Raw genomic sequence first — 27,031 nt, forward strand, 5'->3', positions numbered from 1 at the left:
GGTGTACTGGCACAACACTGGCCTTATCTTATCTTATATCTTTAAATGAGCATTATAATGAATTCTTGTATATATACATAATTGGAATCTCGGAATCGGTTCCAACGATTTTCATAAAATTTAGTATATAGGGGGTTTCGGGGGCGATAAATCGATCTAGCTAGGAATCATTTTTAGAAAATGTCATTTTACTCGTGTTTTATCGATAATCAACTTAAACATAAACTTAACTTTTTCTATCGGTAAGATCGAAAAATATTATTCATATTTCATCATTTTATTAGTAATTCGTACTTAAATATAATTTCCTAAAAACACAATTAAAAAAAAAATACCGAGCAAAGCTCAGTCATCCAGGTACTTATCCCTTATTGTGGCATTTCTTTTTTGAAGAAAAGCAAAAAACAAAGTTAAAAAAAAAAATAATTAAAAATTATTTTATAGTGATCGTTTATTTTTATAAAGTTGTATGTATGGTATATACAAAATGAACATAAGGGTTAAAACGTCAACGTTTATGTCCCCGCACTATTCATTCTGACACTTGACTTTGTAACGAATGCATGCCATTGGCACCAATGATATCTAAAAGTAGGATAGATGAATATTTGTTAAAAGGTATCTCCAAAACGATTGAACGGATCTCGATGAAATTTGGCATAGATGTAGAACATAGTCTGGAAGAACACATTGACTACTTATTAGGAGTCAGGCAGTTAATATTAATGTCTTAATTTGAAGTAAAATATTAGTAGAAAAATCTGAAATCGACAAGCGTTATCTACGATCTTTCGATATTCTACTTTGATGATAAAACAAAATTGTTTCGATAACTTAGATTACTCGAGAAAAATACATCGAACCTGGTGCTGAAAAACTTGATTGGAGGCGGTTATTAGTTCTTTGTTCTGGAAGTGGCAATTTGTTTACAGATTACTTTCAGCCTTGTTTGTGCTAAAAGTTACTTAATTATTTTTGAGTTAGATTAAATAAAGGCTTTATTAAAAGCTTTTAGTGATAATACAATAATTAAATTTACAAAATTCTTCCTATACTCTACATGTTTTTTCATATACTAGCATTCGCCCGTGACTGTCAGTGCAGAATTAAAAAAAAATGCCTATAATATTACCGCATATATCGACTACCTTCCTGTTAAAATTACCCCCGTGTAATAAATCTTTTACTGATGTTTTTGTTTTGTTTCTACTGCCGAAACAAATGTACAAAACATATCGTCATTTTATCTATTTGTATTATTATATTAAAAAAAAACAGGAAAAGAATTAAAAAAGCCTGCACCAATAATAAAACAATTCCATTCACTCTATCTCTTATAAAATTATTTAATATCGGAGTTTAAATTTATGGGATGCGCCGAGTCATCGCCAGATGTCGCACGAATTTACTCTGAGCTCTATATTCGAGCAATATGGCGTCTGACTCTTATACATCATAAAGCTTAGAGAAAAAAACACTGTCAGTATGATAGATAATAAAAAATATGAAGACTTACATTTTTTTCTAACATTTAAGATCAATTTTAATTCTCGTCTATACTGAGTGTTCGTTAACTCAATTTATAGGAAATCTTTTTATCATCGTTGCAGTCTTTTTAGACTGGTCGTGGTCATCAGATGACACGCTTTCACAGCCGCCGAAAATCCTTCCTAGTCTCTGCCTTTTGTACATTGGTGCACCGGGACAGTTACGCTCTGATCTGGTCAGTCCATCTTATGGGTGACCTTCCCCATTGCCTGGTATCCGGTTTCCCCTGTACTACCAAGCATTCGATATACACGTCTGACCAAAAATTTTAGTATCCGAGCCTTAACAATGGATGGGAAGTGTTGCATTATAGGTAATTTGAATATGTTTTTAACAAGCAGTGAAAACGTACCTTAATAAGCGATTTTGACGGTTTATTTTAGCAATTTCGGTTTTTAATAAATAAGCACTAATTATATTAAAAACCATTAAATTCCAAATTTCAAATATTCTATCGCTTTACAAAAGCGAAACAAAACAATCCAACCGCTAAAGCTATAATTTAATTTATTATTCAAATGAACAATTCATTATGCAATAAAATAAAGCGATTGATTAAAAATAAATTCCAAATACAAATCAAAACACACATAACTCGTAAACTAATATATAAATAGATTTAAGATTTGATAAGTACTTATTATTTTGAAGTCGGTTAAAGACGTTTAACCTACGTTTCACCCGCCTTGACAATCTCCAAATATACTAAAACAAGTGACAACCACACTAACTAATATTAGTTTAGACTACAGTTTGAAGTCTTCAGATTCGTAATTTTTTGATTATTATCCATGTACAGTCAGCTGTATAAATATTTATACACTTATAACCAGACATTTTTAAGAGTTTTCAAAAACATGTTATCATTGTCAGAAGAATATGGACGGTATATCTATACATATTTTTTGAAACAGAAGACGTAAACCTATTTATTAAGCTTTGTAAAATATTTGCAGCTGACTGTACCACTAATAAAATTCATGAAAAATGCAATTTATCCTAATTTGGTTTTAACGCCTACCAATAATTCAAAATACAAATAAGATACGTTAATTAGGTATCAGAACATAAATCTATCGAGTGCGTACAGAAGCAATTAGTTGATACCGATCCGACGCCATGTTTGTTACTATAATGATGTCTGCTCGACGATAGGATGAAGTTGATTTATATTATCGACAATATTATGAGTTTCTAGTGCTGAATACGTGTACAAAAACAGTATTATCTTTTATGGACGATGAAAGGGATGAATAGTATGTGTTTCGGATAAAACAATGAGACAACTTTGTAGACGTCAAGTTAAATTTTAGCTTCCTTAAGGAGGTACAGTCGAGGACATTTATTCCCTATCCACCTTATGAAATGTCGTTTCATACAAAATGCAATTAGGTTGAAGTTATTTTAGCAAATTAATCTTATAAAAGTAAAAAGAAATGTAGTAAATAAAATTAGAAAGATAAAAGTAACACATTACTGTAATTTAGCATAAGGAAGATTTAAAACAAAATGTGCAATTAAATAATTAAAGACAGACCAAAAGTCTGTAGATGTGGTTTATTCTACTTAAAAAAAAATGTGATGAAATTTGCTGTACGTACATCCTAAATGGGTATGGAATTAAATTATCTGACTGTACAATAGATTTGTCCAGTTTTTGGTACCTGTCCAAGCCTTTTTCCTTATACCGAATGGCCTCATAATAAACGTCGGATATAAAAATATTACAGTACAGTAATAAGCACGCAAAGTTAGGCCGACCGCGTAGATAAATATGACGTATTATTATGTTCTTCAGAAACCCTGTAGGAGTGTAACATTGTTGATAAGAGAAGCGGAAAGCGATTTTCATTTGTTCCAACTCACGATTCAGTTCGCGTGAAACTAAAAAAGAACTTATTAGTATCATACTCGCTATTTCAGAGTTCTGGTTGGAATTTCATCCAGATCCGTTTAGACATTTTAGAATTGTGTTAAATAACAACCATTCCAAAACTAACAACCTAATTAGTAACTTAAATAAATATTTACTGAATAATTAAAAATTCTTACTAATATTATAAATGCGAAAGTTAAGATACATAGAAGATTGGATGTTTATTAGAAGGTATCTCCAGAATTGCTCAACAGATCTTGATAAAGTTTGACATACATACATATAGAATATAGTCTGGAAGAATACAAAGGTTCCTAATTAAATTTTTTTGACAGTTATTATATGAAATATTTAGAGTAATTATATCAAATCAAAAAAATAATATTTACAGCATTGCAAAAATCTATGTTTTTTTACTGTATAAAAAAATTATTTGTCACTGTAACCGCTACCTTAGGGATTATTTCAAGGGAAACGTAACGCAGAGTAACAATCCCTGTTACTGTCAAGAGGGTTTGTTTTCCTCCGTCCTTTATCAATTCTGCAATCCCCTTTTCTTTTATGTTACCTTTATAGTGATAGTTTAAGCTACTATTATACTAAAAATACCATCTTAGAGACACTAAGATGGTAAACATTTGACTATTTTTATGTCTATATTAGACTTAGGCAAATAAATCTGTAAACACGTCAAGAACTTTGTCTTTTTAACATTTGATTTTGGTAAAAAAAATAAGAATCTCGAACTTTATCACCTGCCCTTAGTACTATAATTAACAAGTCGCCTGCGACCCCAGAGTTATAATAAAAAAACTTAATAAGTAGTCTATGCGTTCTTCTCAACTATGTTCTACATCTATGCCAAATATCAGCGAGATCCATTCATTCGTTCTGTAGATACCTTCTAACAAACATCCATCCATACATCCAAACATTCGCATTTTAATATATTAATATGATTACAATTATTAGGCAAAATTCAAATTTATTTTCATTCTTAGCATATATATTGTAGCTTCTAACTGTACAGCATATTAAAAATTATATTATTAAAAAGATATAATTTTTTTCTTAAATTAAAACATCGACATCTGTTTTCAAGGACAAGTGTTTTAAAGGCCCTAGTTGTCTTGATTTAAACGAGTATAATCGTAACAACCAATGGTTCATGAAATGAGAGTAATTAGAAAAAGCCTCCGGGGATCCGAGGAGTTTTGAATACAAGTTAATTGAAAGCCTTAATTAAGTCTGCGTGAGTAAATTGGAGTGATCCTATTTACTAGCGGGATTTAGTTTGATTAAACATCAAGTTGCTTCGCGGTTCGACGGTCTAGCCGCGTTACACTGCTTACTTAGTATATAGCTTAAGTAAATAACGGTAATTGTAAAAAAGAATCTTCAAAGGAAACTACTTAGAAAGACCGTGCCGTAAAACTTTACTACAACTTAACGAATAACTCGAATTATATATTTTTTTATTATTTTTGACATTTTGAATAATTCGATTCGAAATTCGAATTTTCCAAAATAATAGACACAATTCTAATAAAGTCAATTGAGTTTTTTTATGCCCGTCTTTGTCTGTCTGTCTTTGTCTATCTCTACTAATTACATATTTTTTGTTTCAGGTAAGTACGCAAACCTTCATAATAATATATAATTCGGGTCAGAGTAAGTAATTAAAATATTATTTTTATGCATTCAGGCTGAAAAACTTTTAAAGGTAAATTCACACAATCTTCTGTCCTTGTCGCACTAATCTTTAGTCAACGTTCAACATTACGATGGAAAATTCATCTAACTTGAATTTGAGTAAAAGTTTTTGTATCTTACTAATATAATAAATAGGAATGTTTGGATGGATGGATGGATATATTTTTGTTTTAATCTGACTAGATCCCGAAATTTGGCACAGATGTAGAACATAGTCTGGAAAAACTCATTGGCCACTAATTCATTTTTTTTTTTAATTCTGCGTAGACGGAGTCGCTGGCGACAACTAGTTATTATATACAGCCAATTCTCTGTTACATAATACGCAATTCAAATTGTTTACATGTAAAAAATGAAGTCATATATTTGTATACATACGTACTTGGCAGAGAATTTCTCTGCTCTCTACGTAGTCTCTTTGAATGCCTTCTGAGATTAATGGAGAGACTGCAGACAAATAATTGCATTCCTTTGTTGTACCGCCACATAGCGTGATGTTGATCCCAGATATGTGGCGACTTATGTTCAACGCGTGGATAGTTTTTAATGCAAGTTTTCCTCGCGTCTATAAGTTCTTTTTACGATAAATAGTTATGTTGTTAACTAAAAAGTTTACTCTTACTAATATCAACTATATGGTAAACTTTATAGTAAAATAGTTTGGATTTTATTCGGTAAAAAAAAACATGACATGTGTAACTAAGAAAACATTACAAACATTTAAAGTAATTCTAACTTAATCTTTATGCATACCGAACTTCCGTAATAATTTTTTTTAAATTATTGAATACATTTCAAAGTTATTTAAAATATAAGTAAATCCAACTTAATACTTCTTGAAATTCAATAAAAAATACAAATATAAATTCCTACATTATATAGTAACGTACAGGGTGTTTTGTGAAATTGCGTAGAAAGATACGCTATTGTGGTTGTAACGAGTCTCCATGCAACATACATCCATACAGCCTCTATAGAGCCTCCGCTACAGTGTACGGTTGATAGGGTGGAAATGCGATGCGCGGTAGCCTGTACACTCCGCTTCATTACCTACTTCCGGTAGCTTCACGCTTTTATAAGTTAATAGCCAGTTATTTGTAGCATAATATAACGGATATTAGTTAACTGTGTTCATTGATAACTCTTATTACTTGATGTTTTGATGTGGTGTTAAAAAAAAGTTTTTTTCCTTGAAATTTCACTAAAGAAATTTTTCAATTATTTATAGGTATATTTTAGGTATATTTTTCATTTCTAAATTAAGAGACAAAATCTCTAATAATACGTAAGATTATTTCAAAACTTAAATAGGTTCCAAAAGAAGCACGTGTTAAAGAGTTAAAAACATTTAGAAACATCAAACAACTTAATCATACTAAAGAGTTATAAACTAATAGACATTCGATTATCAAAAGACAATGTAACTTAAATCAAATTTTCACGTTAAACATTATTTAGATTCGTTCCGACCGAATGGTGATTGCGCTTGACAACCCCTGACAAAAAGACAATGTCATTAGCATTAAGCAAATATATTCCATAACACAACGTGATAAGATCGTAAGTGGAATATTAATGTGGCAAGTTCAACGCACCCTCGATTTGGTGTATGGTGCAAAAAAATGTGAAGAATTTTTGAACACGCTTTATTTGTAATTTTTTTTTAATTTAGAAATACTAAATAAAATTTTACATTTCTCAATGGTTAACTTTATAAAAGAGATAGAATGTAATATAATGAAAGTTACTATGAAAATTATAATAATATTCTCAAATTCGTAATTTTGGACAATTTATTTCAATTTCAACCTCTGTCGCAGAACTTGATTACAATATAGCTATCCCTCTCATTCTATTTGACAATAAAAGAGATAACGATAATGTTCTTAAAGCGCTAAGATATTATCCACGCTAACGTTATAACAGTACAGTCAGCTACATAAATATTTATACATTTACAAAGCTACAAAAACTTTAAGAGAGTTGCAATTTCAAAACTATGTATAGCCCTATCCGTCCGTATACTCCGACCATAAATACATATAATTCACGTGCAAACGTATTTTCAAAACCTTCGTATACTTCATTACTGAAGGACCTGCACGTCTTGATATATTACGGATGCTTCGACGTCATGTCTTCGGCTTGTCCAAGGCAGTCGTGATATTATATCCCAATATAGACTTCACCTCCGTATACAAGTTTTATTTTTTTTATTGTATAATTATTAATACAGCTGACTGTACTCAGACGAAGTCGCGGCAACCGACCAGTTCAATATTCGTTTCAAGATTCTCAACTGCAACAATGCGTATTTTGCGGATGTTTTTTTCTTCATCATCCTGTCCCACAAACGAGGTCCATTCAACGCCCTGACATTTGGCACGCTCCCGCTAATTGCTCGGTGTGCCGCCGCCTTTATCCTTCTCTCTTTTATTTTTAATTGCTTAATGCTCCAGCTTTTTAATTATTGGGGTGTCGAGTCCGTCGCCCCGTTTGGATTTTATTGTCATCAATGTTTGACGTTTAAAATACTTTATTGTTTTATTATAATTGGACACTTGATACTTTTATTATTTATTAATTCAAAGTTTCTACTGTATTAACACATGTATGACTATTGTTATCCCTTTCGTTTTCTCTAGAAATAACAGAGATAGCAATAATTTTCTTAGCTGTGAATTAACCCTTAATTCGATGGTGTCCAGTGTAACGAACAACTAATTAAAACAAATCTACCAAATTATTTTAGAGAATATTACGTTAGTATGACTTTACTATAAAAACAAAAAACAGTTTTTTTGCAAAAAAAAATCGTCGAATTAGGGTTTAAAATAGAGATTAAATCAGTTACATAGTGCTCACCCTTAGAAACTATTTAACCCTTAGGAAGATTTTAGGAAAGAACTTAATTTTATTTAATTAATTTACCAGTGGTCTGTTAGAACAAAATGTCTGTATAAAACATATTATCACCTCTGATATTATCTTTGATAAAATAGAGATAAGAATACGAGTTTGTGGTCTTAGAAACCCACGATTATTCTACTTAATATAAGATATTATAATATTAAATTAAAACATTATGTATACATTGGAAGGATTAACAAATAATTTGAATACTTTTATTACAAAATACTTGACTTTTAAATTATTCAAACTTTCGTGAGACATTACACTAAACTGATATATAAATACGGCTAAACACTCACGTATATACGTCCGGTGGCGGCACTGAGTAGTTTCGAGCCCATCGGGGGCCCTTCATCAGGATGAGTGGTACTGGTATTATTTCGCGGACCCGGCCCGTCGCTCAGAGCGATGAAGAGCCCCCGATGGTCTCGAAACTAGTCGGTGCCGCCACCGGACGCATATACGTTAGTGTTTAGCCTTGTTTATATATCAGTTTAAACACTTGACTTATTACAAATTAATATTTGAACTTAAACCAATATTTTAAGTGCATTCAAGTACATTTGACTTCAACAAGTCTGCAAACAATCTTCAACAAATAGTTTAATATTGATTTTTGTTTAAGCACGATAGGTTCCTGGAGTACAGTCTAGACGTTAAGAGGATTTCAAATACTATTTGCTAAGTTTAAATTATTAACATTCTATTTTAAATTAATATTGATTTTAATTATATTATTATAGACATATTTTATGTATTACTTAGTTTAATTAATTTGGACCTTCCTATAAATTACACATTCCAAATGTATTTCAGCTTAAATTCCTCAACCTTTTTATACCGTGACTGTAACGCCCGGTGTGGACTTTTGAGAAATCATGACTGTTGACTGTTGTGAAAACATTATGCGTAGATTTGCGAATAGTGAAATTATCATCATCATCATCAGCTCACTATACGTCCCCACCGAGGGAGGAGGGGGGGTAGCTTACCCTAAGTTAAGGATGATTAGGCCGTCAACCACGCTGGCCAAATGCGGGTTGGTAGACTTCACACATATACATAATATGAATTTCTTCTCAGATATGTGCAGGTTGCATCACGATATTTTCCTTCACCGTAAGAACGTCGGATAAAGGTACATATATAAATCGAAAAACACATTGGTACATGGAGGGATTCGAACCCAGGACCTGCAGATTGCAAGTCAAGTGCTTGACCCCTGAGTCACCGACGCTCTTAATAAGAAAATACCTATATCGAAAGTAGTGTATACATATTTATGGTACCTGATTTCAAAGGGTTAAAACATGTGTTTAACTAAACGGGGTCTAATTATATTTTTTAGAGTTTATAATTTTTGTGTAATAAAATAGATATGCCGTACGTGAGGGAGATAAGTTCAGGGATATTGTGATTAGGCGTAGTAAATATAACCACACAAAATCATTAATATATATACTAGCTGTCGCATTTTTTTAGCATACGTGTTCTTCCAGATGTTCTATATGTGTAGGACTGTGGTTTTTGAACGAATGTTAGACAATTAAGATTGAGACGCGTCAGTGACAGAATGGAACGGAAGTATGACAGTGTGAGCGGAAGAATGGAAGGATGGCAAGAAGAAAGGAGTGAAAGTGAAAAGATATTATAAAGCAATAAATAAAATAATAAGAAGACGGAAAATCTTTAATTCTGCCCACCACCTCACCACATATGTATGCTTAATTTAATCTAGATCCGTTCTGACGTTGCGAAGATACATTCGAATAAACATCTATCCAACCATTTGAAAGTTCTCATTAAAATTATTAGTAAGATGTTTAATTTACCATACTAATGATCTGTTAATTTATTTAAAGCGATTTTCTTCTTTAAAAATGTTCTTGTATACTTAAGTATTTTTATTTTGGATTCTCTCATTAATATTTAGGCGTCACTTTGTAAAAAATTTTTCCTTAGCGATAAAGACTTTTTTACTTCGCTAATTGACGAGTTGTTTGTTTATATTTACTTTTAATTCCAAATTTTTACTGTTGAATCAACATTATTTAGAAAATAAAATGTTCTGATCTTTTCGGTTTGTTAAGTGAAGTTTTTCATCACAAAAAGTACTAAGCTTTCTAATTTATTTTCTTTAATTATTTTTTAATATTAAGTAAAAATGAATTTCTTCTCTTTGACTGTTTTTGAATGTTACGTGTATCTTAATCAAAAATTCTGAACCATACTGAAGGAACTGAAGTAACCACTACCCATATACATAATTTCAGATGTTGCCTTCAATCGACGGAGGTACGACACGCAAAAAAGTTTTCTCTTCCTATGTGTCCCCACCTCCACACAAAACCTCGGCGTTGGTTTGACCAAATACTTAGAAAAGCAAGACCTTTGGTTATTATAATTTATTATAAGTAACCTAGACCGTCGGTAGCTCAGAGGTCAAGCACTTGATTTGCAATATGCAGGTCCTGGGTACCAATCCCGATTGTACCAATGTGTTTTTGGTTTTCCGATTTACATATGTACATTTATCCGACGTTCTTACAGTGAAGGAAAACACCGTGATGCTGCACATATCTGGGAAGAAATTCAAAGATATGTGTGAAGTCAACCAACCCGCACTGGACCAGCGTGGTTGACTATGGCCTAATCACCCTTAACTTAGAATAGGCTGCGAGCCCCTCGGTGGAGGTGTATAGTGAGCCAATGATGTTGTTATTTAACCTCATCTTTAAGTGACCTCTAAATTAAGAGGCTTTGATAAAATATTTATAATTGAAATTCGTAGAATATTGGATGTAATAAAGCTGGGTACATATGTTCGTAATTGTCGGCGACCGGCCATGTGCACTGCGCATTACTAAACATTTGTCATACGAATAGTTACCAACATATGTGAAGATTAACTCGTGTAATTCCAGCTTGCGAACGCCTAACACTAATTTATATCAATCTTACACGTGTTTAATTCCTTATGGATTAATACGATATTTTGCCTGCTATTTTAAGTACAAAGTAACCGCTGCCCATACACATCTGCAATTGCCTAGTTGCCTATCTTCAATCAATGGATTAGGGGACACAAAAACAGAATATGTCCCCTTACTATGCATCTACACTTCAATCAAATCCACTTCTTCTCATCCTTTCCTTATGAGAAAAGAGTTGGGAAGGAAAGAGGACTAAAATTAGCCTTCCGGATCACACACTCATCAGGGTATATGTGGAGTTACGCTTGTCTTCTCTATGGTCGTAAATGAACCGACCAATTCCTACAACACATGTCGCCGTGTACCCCTGTTAACTGTTTTAGTTTTTTTTTAATACAAGTTTGAATTGTTTAAAATTTTCAACATGTTTAAAACTGTATCGTTTGGAACAAATGTTCCGTTTGGAATCGTTTGGAACATCGTAACACTTGTTCCATTGGTATCGTGTTTGACTTATGCTCAGTGTGTTGCGAACATAACTCAACGTCGATCGGCGTCGATTTCTCAATATCGTATTGTTTGAAACTGTTATGTATTGTTGTTCGAATTTTCTCCTTGAAATGAAATATTGATATTTTGAATAGCAACTTTATCTATTTTAACTAATACATTTTTGATAAAAATAAAATAAATATACGTAAAATAACGACTTACTTTAAACTTTAGCAATTTGTAATATGACTAGGAAATACAAACTGACAGAAAATCACAAAAATGTAAAATCAAGTCGCGTACTATTTCACCGTAGATATTTAAATAACTAGCTGTACCCCGCGACTTTGCAGACGCGGACTTAAAAAAAACATAATTAGTATCCTAGGTGTTCTTCTGGAGTATGTTCTATATGTATGCAAAATTTAACTGGGATCTGTTCACCCGTTCTGTAGATACATTATAAACATCCATCCATCTAAACATTCGCATTTATCTTATATATAAAATTCTAGTGTCACAATTTTCGTTCCCATACTCCTCCGAAACGGCTTGCGCGATTCTCATGAAATTTTGTGAGCATATTGAATAGGTCTGAGAATCGGCTAACATCTATTTTTAATCTCGCGCGAACGAAGTCGCGGGCGACAGCTAGTAACTTTACAAGGTTATGTATTGCATTATGTACACTATTTTTTTTAGTATAATTTTAGAAAGAAGTAAGTTTTTAATTGTATAACAAAAGAACATGTGTTAAAATACTTAAAATTAACTCATCAATAATAAAAGCTATAGAAAATAAACTCATTAACAATTTCTGTATTGTAAACTAAACGAGAAGCAACTCTAAAATAGGTCCTCTCTGATATATTAAGTAAACACATTAATACTTGTCTAAAATAATAATTTCTCGCAATACCTTAAGTCTATTTAAACCTATTATTATTCATATACAGAGTTAATCTTGTAATCGTTGAAGATTGAACGACTTTACACGAATATACTAAGATTATAATAATATAAGCTATTTATATCCTTGTGTTTATTATTTGTTGTATTGCCACGACCACACAGGAGACAGGCGAAAAGTGGAAGCAATTCCGCGTTTCGTCTGATGTGTGTGCGTCCGTCAAAATTAGTCCTCTTTCCCTTCCCACCCTTTTTCTTTTAAAGAAAGGATGGCAAGTAGAAGTGGACTTTCCGGATCAGAGGATACATTGAAAGGGAAAATATTTTCTTTCTGTGCATCCTCTCCTCCGTCGATTAAAGGGTCGGCAACGCATATGCAATTGCGTATGTCTATGGGCAGCGTTCACTTCGCTATTTCAGCGAATTCAGGTGGCCGCTCGCTCGTTTGCCACCTTACGATATAAAAAAAAAGTAATGACTACCAGTGTGAAGCCGGGATTATTTACTAGTATTGTAATTTTACTACTAGATTCAAGATTAGACTCATCCTGTATAAATGCAGTCAGTTTGCCAGTGCAGCGCATTGGAGTGAAGCCAAGGGAATAAATGGGGGGTTGGGGGATGCGAGGCGACTGCCCAAATCCTATCTTATGGATCTTGAGACATTTTTATAAATTTCACTTAAGAGTTTGTTCGAAATTAATAGCTAGACAATTTTACTATGCTAAAGTTTTCTAAGAATCGATTTTTACTTTGTCTAACATTTTGTCTTACGGTGTGTTTCCATTGTTGAGAGACTTGGAGATATTATTGTTTCATTATCTTTGAAACATCATTTGAATTTCATCTTACTTCTTACTAATATTATAAATGCAAAAGTTTACATGGATGGACAGGTGTATCTCCAGAACTGCTCAACGGATCTGGGCGAAATTTGACACAGGTGTAGAACATAGTCTAAAATAACACATAAGCTAGTTACTTAAGTTTTTTAATGCCGCGCGGACGTATTCGCGGGCAAAAGTATTTAATATTTTTGATGCAATTGCACAGATTTTAAAAATTCTTGCACACATATACAGCGTGTATTTTTTTACTACAAACATTTTTAAACGTATTTAAATACATCCTGTAAGTTAACTTAGGTCATAGTATAACCAAGAGCTGTCATTTATTGGATTATGTGGTCGTATATAATTATATATATGTTAGTGAAATGGTTGCCGTAAACCAGAAATCACATCGACGTGTAGATAATCGAGTTTGATAATTTGCGGTGGGAGCGTTTAATCGATTGTCATTACCAGTGCTAACCGGATAATCGATGTTTTGAAAATAGAAGTCAATTAAAATAATTTAGTCGAAATTAAACAAATGAAAACACTTTTAAGTATGTGCGTCTGTGGTTCAGGGGTTAAGTACTTGACTTGTAATCTGTAGGTCGTAGACTCGAATCAATTTGCCATTTACATATTTTTAGAAATTATTAATTCGAATCCTTTGGCGTGAATGACGTGCTTTCGTTACTAAGTCCAGTGTCAGAATGATTAGTGAGGGGACATAAACGTCGACACTTTAGTAAGGCTAGTTGGGTCAATACACTGGCACATATTCGGATTTTCTTCCTAACATTATGTACATTTATCCGACATTCTTACGTTGAAGTAAAATGTGATATAACCTGCACATATTTGCGAAGAATTTCAACGTTATATTTGAAGTCAACTAATCCGCAGTGGGCCAGCCTAGTGACCTCTAACTTTGGGTAGGCTCCGAGCGCTTCAGTGGGGACGTATAGTGAGCTGATACAAGTAAAGAGAGAAGGTTGCAGATGACCTTCTATAGCTCAAACAGCTGAACCGATTTTGTTAACTAGCCCATCATTCCATTCGTACTCTTGCTAATATTATAAATGTGAATGCTTAGATGGATGGATGTTTGTTTGAAGGTATCTCTGCAACGGCTGAAGGGTTCTCGATGAAATTTAGCATACATGTAGAACAAAGTCTAGAAGAACACATAGGCTGTTAATCATGTTTTTTAATTCCGCGCAAATGGAGCGGGCGACATGTTTCATTTATAAATTAGCAAAAATTTACTATTTTAGTAATGTGTTTATATATAAATATACCTAGTTATTTTAGCTAGATTTTTGTACTAGATCATTATGCATGCCGACCGTTGTTTGAGCATAAAATATGCTATTCCTGGAATATAATTCTACGTAGATAAGACTGACTTTTACAGTCTCAACCACTAACTCGCTCCATAGCTCTCGGAGTAAAATCTCGTGTTCTACGAGAAAGCTTAATTTATTACCTATTTTATATTTTATGTTGGTTTAGCGTCGGTTTTTATTTTTAACATATAATTTATTTGATACGTTTAGTTTGTTTTATACCAAGCTGTTGAGAGTTAATCAAGTCGGTGTTATTATGTTTTTTTTATATATATTTAACTGTTTATCGTGTCAGAGCGTCGGTGGCTCAGGGGTCAAGCACTTGACTTGCAATCTGCAGGTCCTGGGTTCAAACATGTACCAATGTGTTTTTCGATTTTCCGATTTACATATATACATTTATTCGACGTTATTACGGTGAAGGAAAATATCGTGATGCAACTTGCACATTTCTGAGAAGAAATTCAAAGACATGTGTGAAGTCAACCAACCCGCACTTGGCCAGCGTAATTGACTATGGTCTAGTAGTGAGCTGATAAAGAAAGATTTATTTTATGTATAAAATTTTCCTTCCACAACGTTACCATCATCATCATATTCAGCCTAAGTTTATCCACTGCTGGATGTAGGCCACCCCCATCGATTACCACAATGACCGGTCCTGTGCCGCCCGCATCTAGTGCACCGGTGTAGCATGTTACCATACTACAAGAATTGTTGCATACGATTTCAGTTACATCGAAAACTCGTATATCATCGTATTATATCTCTTATAATATCAGTTTGCTTTGTTATATTGGATCGTAAATGGGAAGGAAATTTAATTCTCTTACTGTGAATCAATCGATATATCCTTTTATCACGTTGATTGAGTTATGAAATGATACTCATGGGATAGGAACGTACACGGCTTCTTCAAATGGAAAAATAGCAACATATAAATGCTACATAGAGAACCAAACTAAAGCAATATCGGATGAGTAAAAAATATACGTTTTTAGCTTATACCCCGAAGCGGAATAACCATTCGTTTGATGGAACTTGTTGGACAATGCAACTAAATCGGGTCAATAGTTAAACAAAAATAGTTTAAAAAAGGTTTTTTACGAAAGATTCACAAACAAGTAAACGGAACGACAGTGGAAACGGACTGTCCGTTTCCATTGTCGAAACAATTTCACGACCTTTCCCTTACATCGGATTAGTACAGTACTGAATTCACTCCCTTCTTACATATTCTTTTATTATTTACATTATAAGGTGTAGAAAACGGTCATCTTAATTCGCAGAAAAAGCCAAGTAACTATTGCCCATAGATTTACAATTACAGATGTATTGCCTACATTTAATCAACGGTGGAGACGCACAGAAATATTTCCTCCTCCTACGTCCTCTTCTTCATCATATATTTCCCCTTCCCATTCCTTTTTTGTAAGGAAAGGGTGGGAAAGGAAAGAGGACTGAAATCAAGCCCATTTCATACAATCCATACATATATTTTTCAGTCTTCCTTTCCTTTTTTAGCAATCTAGATGTTTGTAGAAAGTTTCATGTCTTAAACTCAATAAATGGATAACAAAAACTGAACAAAACTTTGTCAATCTTAATACTAACGAATACATTTGTCCCAACAGCTTTTTTTTATTTTGTTCAATAATATTTTTCGAGATGACGATTTACAGATTGGTCTCAGAAACCCACGGTTAGTAAGTACATACTAAACTCGTATTTCAATGATTCAACCCACATTAAAAGCCTACGCTGTACGTCCGCCTGCGCAATGTTTAATCGTAATACTTTATCTCGGACTTTCTCTGATAAATACAGTTATTTTGACCAATTTATATTCACGACAATACTAAAGTCATTGTATTTTTATATACACCTGAAATCGTCAAAATAGCGAAGCGACCACTGCCCATAGACATACGCAATTGCAGATGTATTGCCTACATTTAATCGATGAAGCGACGCACAGAAAGAAAACATTGCCGTTCCTATGCGGGATAGTTCCGTCAAATCTACATCCCCTTCCCATCCTTTCTTAGGAACAAATGGAGCAAAATTTGGCCTCCAAAACCACACTGATCGGATGTAACTTGAAAATAGGCTTTAGGCTCCGAATAACATTTTGTCCCATTCGGAGCCTAGAGCCTTGGTCCGTGGGGTCCTAGCGCTTTAAGACTTTTTAAGGACATTTCCAAAAAAATAATCGACATCACAGGGTACCGAAGAGCTGGCAGCTACCTCGGTCAAAGAATTAGTTTAGCTGTACAGAGGGGGAACGCTGCCAGTATCTTCGGGACCTTGCCTAAAGGGACTCCTTTTAATAACATATTTTAGTGAATTATTCGTTTTTTTTTAATTATTTTATTTTATATCATAGATTTAAGACTATATGTAATTATAGAAATAGGGATGTATAATAAATTCATTAGCGTTTACTTGAAAATACTTCTGCTTTACATTTGTCTTCTGTGAATTAATACTAGAATTGGAAGAAGTTGAACAAAAACACATTTTATGTCACAGATATTTTATAATCCCGACCTTTAACATAAATCTTAACATTTATTAGTACGTAAACGTCATCTTATAATGATAGGTCGTTAAAGCTTACATTGTGCCCGTTAAGCTTTAAGTTAGTAATAGAATAATAAAGAATTATCTCTTTAGTAAAATGACCACATCAAACAAATTAATTTTGTCATATCTTTCAAGTACACTTTGATATAACATATAATATTTATCTACTAACTGTCGCCCACGACTCTCTCTTAAAAAAAAAACTAAGTTGCCTATATGTTGTCAGGATTGTGATTTACATCATCAGCTCACTATACGTGCCCACTGAGGGGCTCGGAGTATACCTTAGGGTTGATTAGGTCATAGTCAACCACGCTTCTCCAATGCGGTTTGGTTGGCAATCGATGGGGGAGGCCTACGTTCAGCAGTTGATGAATTTAGGCTGATTATGATGATGATAACATTGTGATACGAAAATTTTATACATAAGACAAATCTTTCTTCATCAGCTCATTACTAGACCATAGTCAACCACGCTGGCCAAGTGCGGGTTGGTTGACTTCACACATATCTTTGAATTTCTTCTCAGATATGTGCAGCATCACGATGTTTTCCTTCACCGTAAGAACGTCGGATAAATGTACACATATAAATCGAAATCGAAAAACACATTGGTACATGGCGGGATTGAAACACAGGAACTGCAGATTACAAGTCAAGTGCTTTAACCACTGAGCCACCGAGGCTCTTTTTATGATTTACATATATGCCTAATAGCAGCTAAATCCGATTATCAGTTCTGGAGATGCCTAAATATCCATCTAATCATTCAAACAGCTTCAACTGGTATTTTATCTTGGTATATTAAATAATCTCTCTACGTGCATATGTATATTCCGTTATCCGACTCTAAAGCACTAACTTGATGAATATTAAATCTTATTTTCTACGACAAAGCATGTCTATGTTGTTTATTTACACTTTCGAAGTTATTTCAACTTTCTTTGAAAGCATCAATAGCCTAGTAGTTAAAGGGTACGGATTTCCGATCATATGGTCGGGGATTCGAATGCCGCCATTCGATTATTGTCATAAACCATACCCTAGCACAAACATAGAGCTTAGTTGGAATGGTAAAAAAGAAATATTAGTAAATTTACAAAGAAATCTGCTAATATAAAAAAAAAACTTTAAAATTGAAACGAAATTGAGACATAGTAGGTTAAGTTCGTACAAATTGTATATCTTAACATTATTTTCCTGGTAATAGTATTTTATAAATTAAAAGTACTAGGGTATCATAAATTGACCATTGTATACTTCAATCGATAGTATACTCGTAGCCAAATGTAGAGGGTACAGTAAAAATAAATATTAAACAATACATTGCGAAGTAATGCCAAGTTTGTAGAATTACATTTGATGCATATCGTCAGTTGGCACTTAGATATGTGATGAAGCGATACCACCAGTGATGGCTTTTGTAAACTTAAAAAATAAGCTCTCAACAATCGCGAAGTTATGCCAAAGTTTGGCTTCGTTTAGCAATTGTTAAGTTGCCAAGATGGATTTTAGAGTAGCGTCTTAGATGAATTTTTGGTTATTCTTTTATGTAGAATCCTAAAGATCTTTACAACTAGAAATTAACAGTGGTAGAGCCCGCTTTAACATCGCACGAATTGGCCCGGCTCGCCCGGTGAAATACCACGACCACACAGAAGACAGGCATCAAGTGGAAGCAATTCCGCGCTTCGTCTGTTGAGTGCGCGACCCGGAGGCCTAATTTAGTCCTCTTTCCCTTCCCACCCTTTTCCTTATAAGGAAAGGATGGGAAGTGGAAGTCGACTTTCCGGATGAGAGGATACATGGGAAGGGAAAATATTTTCTTTCTGTGCATCCTCTCCTCCGTCGATGAAAGGTAGGCAACGCATATGCAATTGCGTATGTCTATGGGCAACGGTCACTTCGCTATTTCAGCGATTTCAGGTGGCCGCTCGCTCGTTTGCCACCTTATGATATAAAAAAATCATAACATTAATTTCTAGTAAATAATGTTACTCAGTGATAATGTAGCTTCCTAACGGTGATAGAATTTTATAAATCAGTGCAATAGTTTTTAAGTTTACTAGTTACATATAAAACTAAAAATATTTTTTTTACAATTATGTAAATCGTTAAATTAATCCTAACAACTTGTAACTTCGTATTCAATTTTTTCTAAATAAAAACAAGTAATTTAAAAACACAAATTCAAACTCTAACCGAGTCCGAGTTAAAACAAAAAAGAAACACACATATGGAACGAGAAAAACACCGGAAACACGCTAAAAACATCCCCGGCGAGTCTGTTGAACGTTTATGAGCTATACAGACAGCCATGCGAACAAAACAATTTGCCCATTTTACGACATATTGGACCAATTTGAAAACTTGGCAATAATAGTACAACGAAGTTAATGCACTCCAGGCTTTTGTATTTGTTCTACTTTTATTGTATTTATTACGTTAAGTGTTTTATACTTTATAACTTTAATTTTTCTACAACATTTATACTTCGTACATTTTTTATTTGTAGACATTACAAACATAAATATCGTTAAAAAAGGACCAAAAAGTCTAACTGCCTATCTAATTTTACTTATTTATATTATCAACAAACTCCTTATCATTTTTATTAAAAATTAGCTGTCGCCCGCGACTCCGTTCGCGCGGGATTAAAAATAGATTAGCTGATTCTCAGACCTACTCAATATGCTCACAAAATTTCATGAGAATCGGTCAAGCCGTTTCGGAGGAGTATGGGAACGAAAATTGTGACACGAGAATTTTATATATAACACAAAAAAAAACTGAAATTCAGGAGTTACATCAGTTTACGCTAGGCTGGTTCATTTCGTTTGTCGTACACATATTTACCTTTGTCACCGGCTTTATTTGCAGAGGTCCCCTATTGTTCTGCTGATTGTGAGCCTAAATGTACCCAGACCTCATGCCTAAAGGCTTCTACGAAAAACTAATATATACCTACCTGAACGTAAAAACCCGCATGGGACCGAAATTGTTGCAAGGGACATTATTGATATAGCCGAGAACATTTATTTCCTACCCATTACGGTGAATGTCATTCGACGCTCTCATTGAAATGGGGGGAAACTGACTTTGGCTCACTAGATGGCAGCACGATCAAGAGTTACTCTGTATAAAGCGTCGTGTTTTGATCTTTAATGGATTTTTAATTATGGTATGGAGAATAAAAGGTGTTCTGTGATTTTACAGTCTGATTGTCACAAAAATCATTTCAAGACTGAATAAATTAACGCACATTTGTCGGAGTCGGCCTGCCTCGCGAACGCCGCGACATCAAAACTCGCCACCGTCGTTATCGCATGGCAGGCTGCGGGTGGGCGGAGAGTGGAGTAACGTCTGATAACCCTTATTTGTTAAAATTCTTACCAATGACTGATAAAAAACTTGACAGTTGATAGAAGGAAACTTGCCGGTGGCGCCACCTATTTAGAGCTTTCAGTTTTGTTTCTCCATATGTGCGATAGCTTTTATGACAATTTCCGGTACTATACTCAATGTAAAATGGGTAGCTAATATTCGCTTGATTGTACGGCTATATTTTTAGCCTTGGTTAAAATGAAACCATTAAAAGAAGTAAAAACAACTAACAATCGGAGTTCAAACCGGCAATTCCGTAAAGTTTTAAAATAGTTTAAAACCACTCTTGAACTTAAAAACTGGCGCGAACATTGCCTGCCTCACTCCAAAGGGAAAACGCAATTATTGACTTTTTTCAAGTTCACTCCAACCCCCTCGAGTCTGTCGAAAGTAGATAAGAAAGTGTAATTAAAAGGAAAGTACTGTACTATTCAAACTTTATGTAAGCTCGTGGTTAGGTGCGAAAATGTTTGCGAGCATGTCTGAGTAAAAGTGCAGACAGTACCCGCATAGTCTTAGTATTATAAATTATGATCTACACTTAATCTTCTGCGTAAATCCAAGCCTCTATAATGTTTGGATGGTATTATACTTTCTTGTTTGTAAGTAGACTTAATGTTGACCAGTGTTTTGCTAGAAAAAAATATTTATACGGACAAAGAATGATACTAATGTTTTATCTAATTCATGTTTTGTTTTGTTCGTTTTAATTACGAATATTTATGAATTTATGAAACTGTCAAGAACCTAATGGTTAAGGGTATGGATTTCCGATCACGAGGTCGGGGTTTCGAATCCCGCCATTCGACTATTGTTGTAAACCATATCCTAGCACAAGCATATAGAGCTTAGTTGGAAGGGTAAATGAAATATTAGTAAATTTACAAAAAAAAACTGCTAAAGAAAAGACATTTTAATATATCTCTTTTAATCTGTCTCCGAGAAAAAGACTGGACAGATCATTTTCATTAATAAGCACATTTTTATTTGTTTTATAGCAAACTTTTATTATTTTATTTAACCTTGAAGCTTGGCCTTTAGTATCTATTCAGTTGAAAATATTACTAAATATAGTGTTCAATAGCTTTCATAGTTAGAACCTTCATTCCTAATGAACCCGACTCAGATCAATAATTACATTATGCTTCGCTTTTTGCGACGTTCTCTTGTCTCTTTACGACCTTTGAATTTCCATTTTTTAATTTTCAATTCGCTCATTTCTAATACAATTATCAATGCTCAAGTTTTGTTTGCTTTATTTTTAATTAGTTCCATTCTGATGTAACTTATCATTCTATTAATATGACTAAAGGTACGATTAGAATAAGTGGTAAGTAATATTGTATGGGTGGGTCGCGAGTATCGGATCGCCTTACGCGCGACACAATACACATAGCGACTGCATGTCACCTGTATATATTTGCTCTGCCATCTTGAATATTCCAGCGACTTTTCTCATGGCGATTTTGACAAACAGGTTGCGCGCGACCGTCTGTGGCAATGATATATCGGGAAATCGGGAAGGGAAAAACTAATAGAAATCTAAAAATCTAATCTGTCTATCGGTTATACAGAATCCCTGTCAAACGAATCGAATGTCTTATCATCATCATCATCAGCTCACTATACGTCCCCACCGAGGGTCTCGGAGCCTACCCTAAGTTAAGGGTGATTAGGCCAGAGTCAACCACGCTGGCAAGTGCGGGTTGGTTGACTTCAAACATATCTTTAAATCATCTTACTAATATTATAAATGCGAATGTTTAGATGGATGGATGTTTGTATGAAAATAGCTTCAGAACGGTTGAACGAATCTCGCTATAATTTAGCATATATGTAGAACATAGTCTGGAGAAATATATATGCTACTGATTAACTATTTTTTAAGTTCTGCGCGGATGGAGTCGCGTGCGACTACTAGTTTTTACATTAAAATTGCGTGTAACGTATTTTTATGCCTTTCGGAGATAAAACTTGTTGCTGTCTCTATTATTTTAAGCAATATGAAAGAGACGACAGCTTTCATCACTAATATTCAGACAGTGGTAGACATATGTATGCTTAAACTTTAGACATATATAGCACTTGTCTGAACCCCAGGTAAGTGTCGACATGAATGAGGGTGTGTTGAATAGCCTAGCGCTGTCAAAAAGGGGGATTCTTGCCTGAGGCTTTGAGTCTAGCACTGGCCAATTTATATTCACGTACTATACTTAAGTATGGATTAGGATTATCATACTAAAGGTGTGATTTGAGATACTGAAATTTTATTTAAATATGATAGTTTTCTTAATTTATAAAATGAAAGAAGTTATTTATGATTACGTACTTGGTAAAAGAAAAAGTTAAGTTGGGTCTGAAAGTTTTCTATAATATAAATGCTAACGTTTGGATGGATGTTTGTTAGAAGGTATCTCCAGAACGGCTTAATGGATCTGGATGAAATTTAACATACATATAGAACATAGTCTGGAAGAACATAGACTACTAATTACGCTATTTTTCATTCCGCGCGAACGGAGTCGCGGGCGACAGCTAGTATATAAACAAACTCGAACCATTTGCCGCAGAGTTTAAAACCATTTACGATTATTAACACTAGCAACAAATACGTTCCAAACGAAGTCGTTCAGTTCATTCAAACCGTTCTTTCCGTTCAATTGAGTTCAAACGATTGTACGTGGTTACATTACCAATGACTTTCAACTTCTAATACAAGAAACTTTAAGACAAAACCCGGATAAACTTAGGCCGCTTGCACACGTTTTCATTAACAGTTTCACGATTTTTCTTGAGGCAACTCTACAACTTTCTTAGGGAGTTATTTGTGCGGAATAAGTAATTCAAAGTTAGGTCATTGAATCTACTAAGAACACTACAATTTTAGTAGCAACGCTTTTATTTGTTAAATGCAATCTTCAATCTTTATGGGTAAGCAGAGATTATACATTTTCATTTCGCGCATCGATAGTTTTATGCATAAAAGTACAGAGTTACGCACTCAAAGGCTATGTTTACTAAATCAAAACTAAGGGAGTCTTCAGTTTAATTTTAAAATTATTATGAATCTAGCTATCACCCGCGACTCTATCCGCGTTGAATTACAATAAAAATAAAACTTAATTAGTAGCCTATGTTTTTTTCAGACTATTTTCTTCATCCATGCAACCAAACATTCGCATTTATAATATTAGTAAGTTTAGCACTTAAGGGCTTTAGTTTAAGTAAATATTTGCACAATTATTGGTAAGATTTCAAGGAAGATGTGTATTCAAAATAAAATAACATTTTAAGTGACGATGTGACCCTTGTTAGGATTTACTATAATGTCTTTTAACAAAGAGATTTGATTAACCGAGTCTTGCGCGTTCGATAAAGCGGGTTCATTGTTGTTCTAAACAAAAGACCATTTGTTTTCGTTTGAGGGTTAAATTTCACAGCTAAGGAACTGATAATTAATTGGATGGAATTGAACAGATGGTGTGTATATTCCAGTGTTAAATGATTTGATTCGTTCACACTATAATGAAATGGGGTTGCCATGACCTAGCATAAGGTAATTATTGTTATAGGTCAGGAATCGAATACACAATATAGTTCCAATTTTTTTTTTCTAATAGTGTCAAGGAAGTTAACGTTAAAAATCTTAATATACAATCTTCTCTGCTTAATTGTATTAATCTTACTAATATTATAAATGCAAATTTTTGGATGAATGGATCTCCATAACAGCTACATGACACTTGCTGAAATTTGGCATAGATGTAGAACATAGTCTGGCAGAACACATAAGTGACTTACTAAGCTTTTTTAATACCGCATATAGGCGATGGATTCGTAGGCGACAGATAGTTAATAAATAAAATCTAAATTACATGTCTAAAATTAATTTACACTTAGGGTTCCCTTATTACGCATTACTTTCTATGAGTGTTACAGATTGGTATCTGTATCGTTTGTTTAATTTGTCCTTTCAGTTTACAATAATAACATAATCTCTTTTAAATTCTATCAAACAATTCAATTCATTTCTTCACGTAAACAACAATAGCTTTGTAAAAATAAACAAAACGTAACGAGCGGACCGAACGTTGTTGACCACTGGCCACGACAAAGCGGCAGTTCCCACCTTTGTGTGAAGCCAGGGGAGCGGAACTGTCGGCTGCTGGACGGCAATATCCTGTTACGTCGTTCACAATCGATAAGAGATAGCGGTTTGACGTTTAATTTTAACAACGTAATATGACATTATATAATATATATAGAAATAGAAAATATATAAATGGGAAATTGAATAGACGACTCTATAAGTTATTTACTTCAAGTTTGCCGTAGAACTCCACTGCTCTTACATACCGATACATGTTTTCGTCCTTCTTTCTGTTTTTTTTTGTGACCGAATAAACTAAGCTCGAGGGCTCCCTCAGGAACCTCGGCTCGGGCCGTTAACTTCATTATTATTGCCGGATTTGACTTTCTGTTGTTTTGGCAGTGGAAACTCGTATTAGTTGACATTGTACAGACAACCTTCTAAATGTCAGTTTGCTAACATACTAAAGGTTCGCGATTTCCTTATAAGAAAAGGACAGGAAGGGGTAGTGGTTTTGGCGCGGGTAGTGACGTATACGTATGGATTCTCTAAATGTTACCTACCCTGTCTATTAGTTTGTAATATAAAGACATGAGAAGTGACATAAATTAAGTGAAAGCAATAAAAACGTCAGTGGCTTAGGGGTTAAACAATTGACTTGTAATATGCAGGTCCTGGGTTTAAATCCCACCACGTACTTATGCTTTTCGATTTACAAATGTAAATTTATCTAACGTTCTTACGGTGAATGAAAATAGTAATACTTGCACATAACCGCGAATAAATTCAAAGATATTGGTAAAGTCAACCCGCATTGGGTCAGAGTGGTTGACTTTGACCTAGTCATCGCTAACTTAGGGTAGGCTTTCAGACCCTCAGTGTAGACGTATAGTGAGCTAATGGTGATATTAATTCTATAAAAGGCTCAATTTTTTTTCTTTCCGCTAACGCTTTTAACTTGACTATTTCCAATTCATTTTCGTAGTGAACTGAATCCAGTACTTGTTATCCTTAGATTTTGGTTCAGGCAATATTCAATAGTACATTGACCTAAACACTTTACTTAGAAACTTGGCCGCCGCGCGAGGAACTCAATAAAGTTACAAACAAGAACAAACAATAGATACCACCGTACGATTGTAGAATTTGACAGTTTTTAAACTACCTAGATGTATTTCAGTAAAATTATAAACTAAACGAATCATGTATAAGTCTTAGGATGTATGGATGGATTGACAAAAAGGTATCTCCATAACGACTTAACAAATCTTAGTGAAATTTAGCATAGAACACAATCTGGAAGAACACATGGACATTTAGTATTATATAATTACCTATTGTAGCATTCGTTGCGTTATATTTGACTCGTTCACGTACCGACACGTGTTACCGGTCCAAAGGTCTGACATCGACTGACCCCCCCCCCTTCTCCGACATGTATTTATGACACGTACGCTCGAGACAGACAACACTTATGCATACACTACACCTTGTGTGGTGTTTACAGTGGTAGAGCCCGCTTTAACATCTTCGTTCCAATTGTCCCGGCTCGTCCGGTGAAATACCACGACCACACAGAAGACAGGCAGGCACATGGAAGTGGACTTTCCGGGTGAGAGAATGCATGGAAAGGGAATATATTTTCTTTTTGCGCAAGGTAGGCAACGCATATGCAATTGCGTATGTCTATGGGCAACGGTCACTTCGCTATTTCAGCGATTTCAGGTGATCGCTCGCTCGTTTGCCACCTCATGATGTAAAAAAAAACTATCATTCGTGCAAAAAATGTAGTCTATTTAATATTCTACAGCATAGTTTATTCAATAGGAACTATTCGTATATGACATAGCTATTGTATCTGTCATAAGCAGATATAGAACTAGGGCGATGCATTCGCTTGACATTGAAATTGTGACATCAATAACTTTGTGATAACTCACAGATATTGTAGGGAACTTTCTATTTCATAGAAAAATATTTTTCAATAGATTGTCATCGTGGAAAAAGCTTGCAACGATGAAAGAAAACTAATAGTATAGGAAAATGGAAAAGAAATGTTGTACAGTTTCTGAAAGGTCAATTTAAATTATAATTATTCTGTAGTTAATAGATTCTTGAGTTAATTAATAGTTGGATAATTGTATTTGTACGTTCTTAAAATGTATTTAATGTTAATTGCTATAAATTCAAAAAATATTCAATATTATTTTATTTAACCAATATTAATAATCTGTAATGTTTGTTAATCAATCGTCAAATTAAAGCTAACGTTTCTAAAAGTATTATCATTCAGAAACTGATGGTAATTAAATAAAAAAGGTTCTTGAAAAATACAATTTGAATTTTTCAACCATTTTTCTAAATCAAATAATGATAAATCATAATTCAGTACTTTTGTTATTACCGAG

At 33.9% G+C, this 27,031-nt stretch overlaps 1 protein-coding gene across 2 annotated transcripts in view; it reads left to right on the top strand.

The window, feature by feature from the left end:
• Nucleotides 1-27,031, top strand: part of sns (sticks and stones) — a 194,125-nt gene that overhangs the window by 86,599 nt on the left and 80,495 nt on the right. The window lies entirely within an intron of this gene.

Source organism: Papilio xuthus, unplaced genomic scaffold (genome assembly GCF_000836235.2).
Source record: "Papilio xuthus unplaced genomic scaffold, Pxut_1.1 DF828258.1, whole genome shotgun sequence".
Classification (NCBI taxonomy): Eukaryota; Metazoa; Arthropoda; class Insecta; order Lepidoptera; family Papilionidae; genus Papilio; species Papilio xuthus.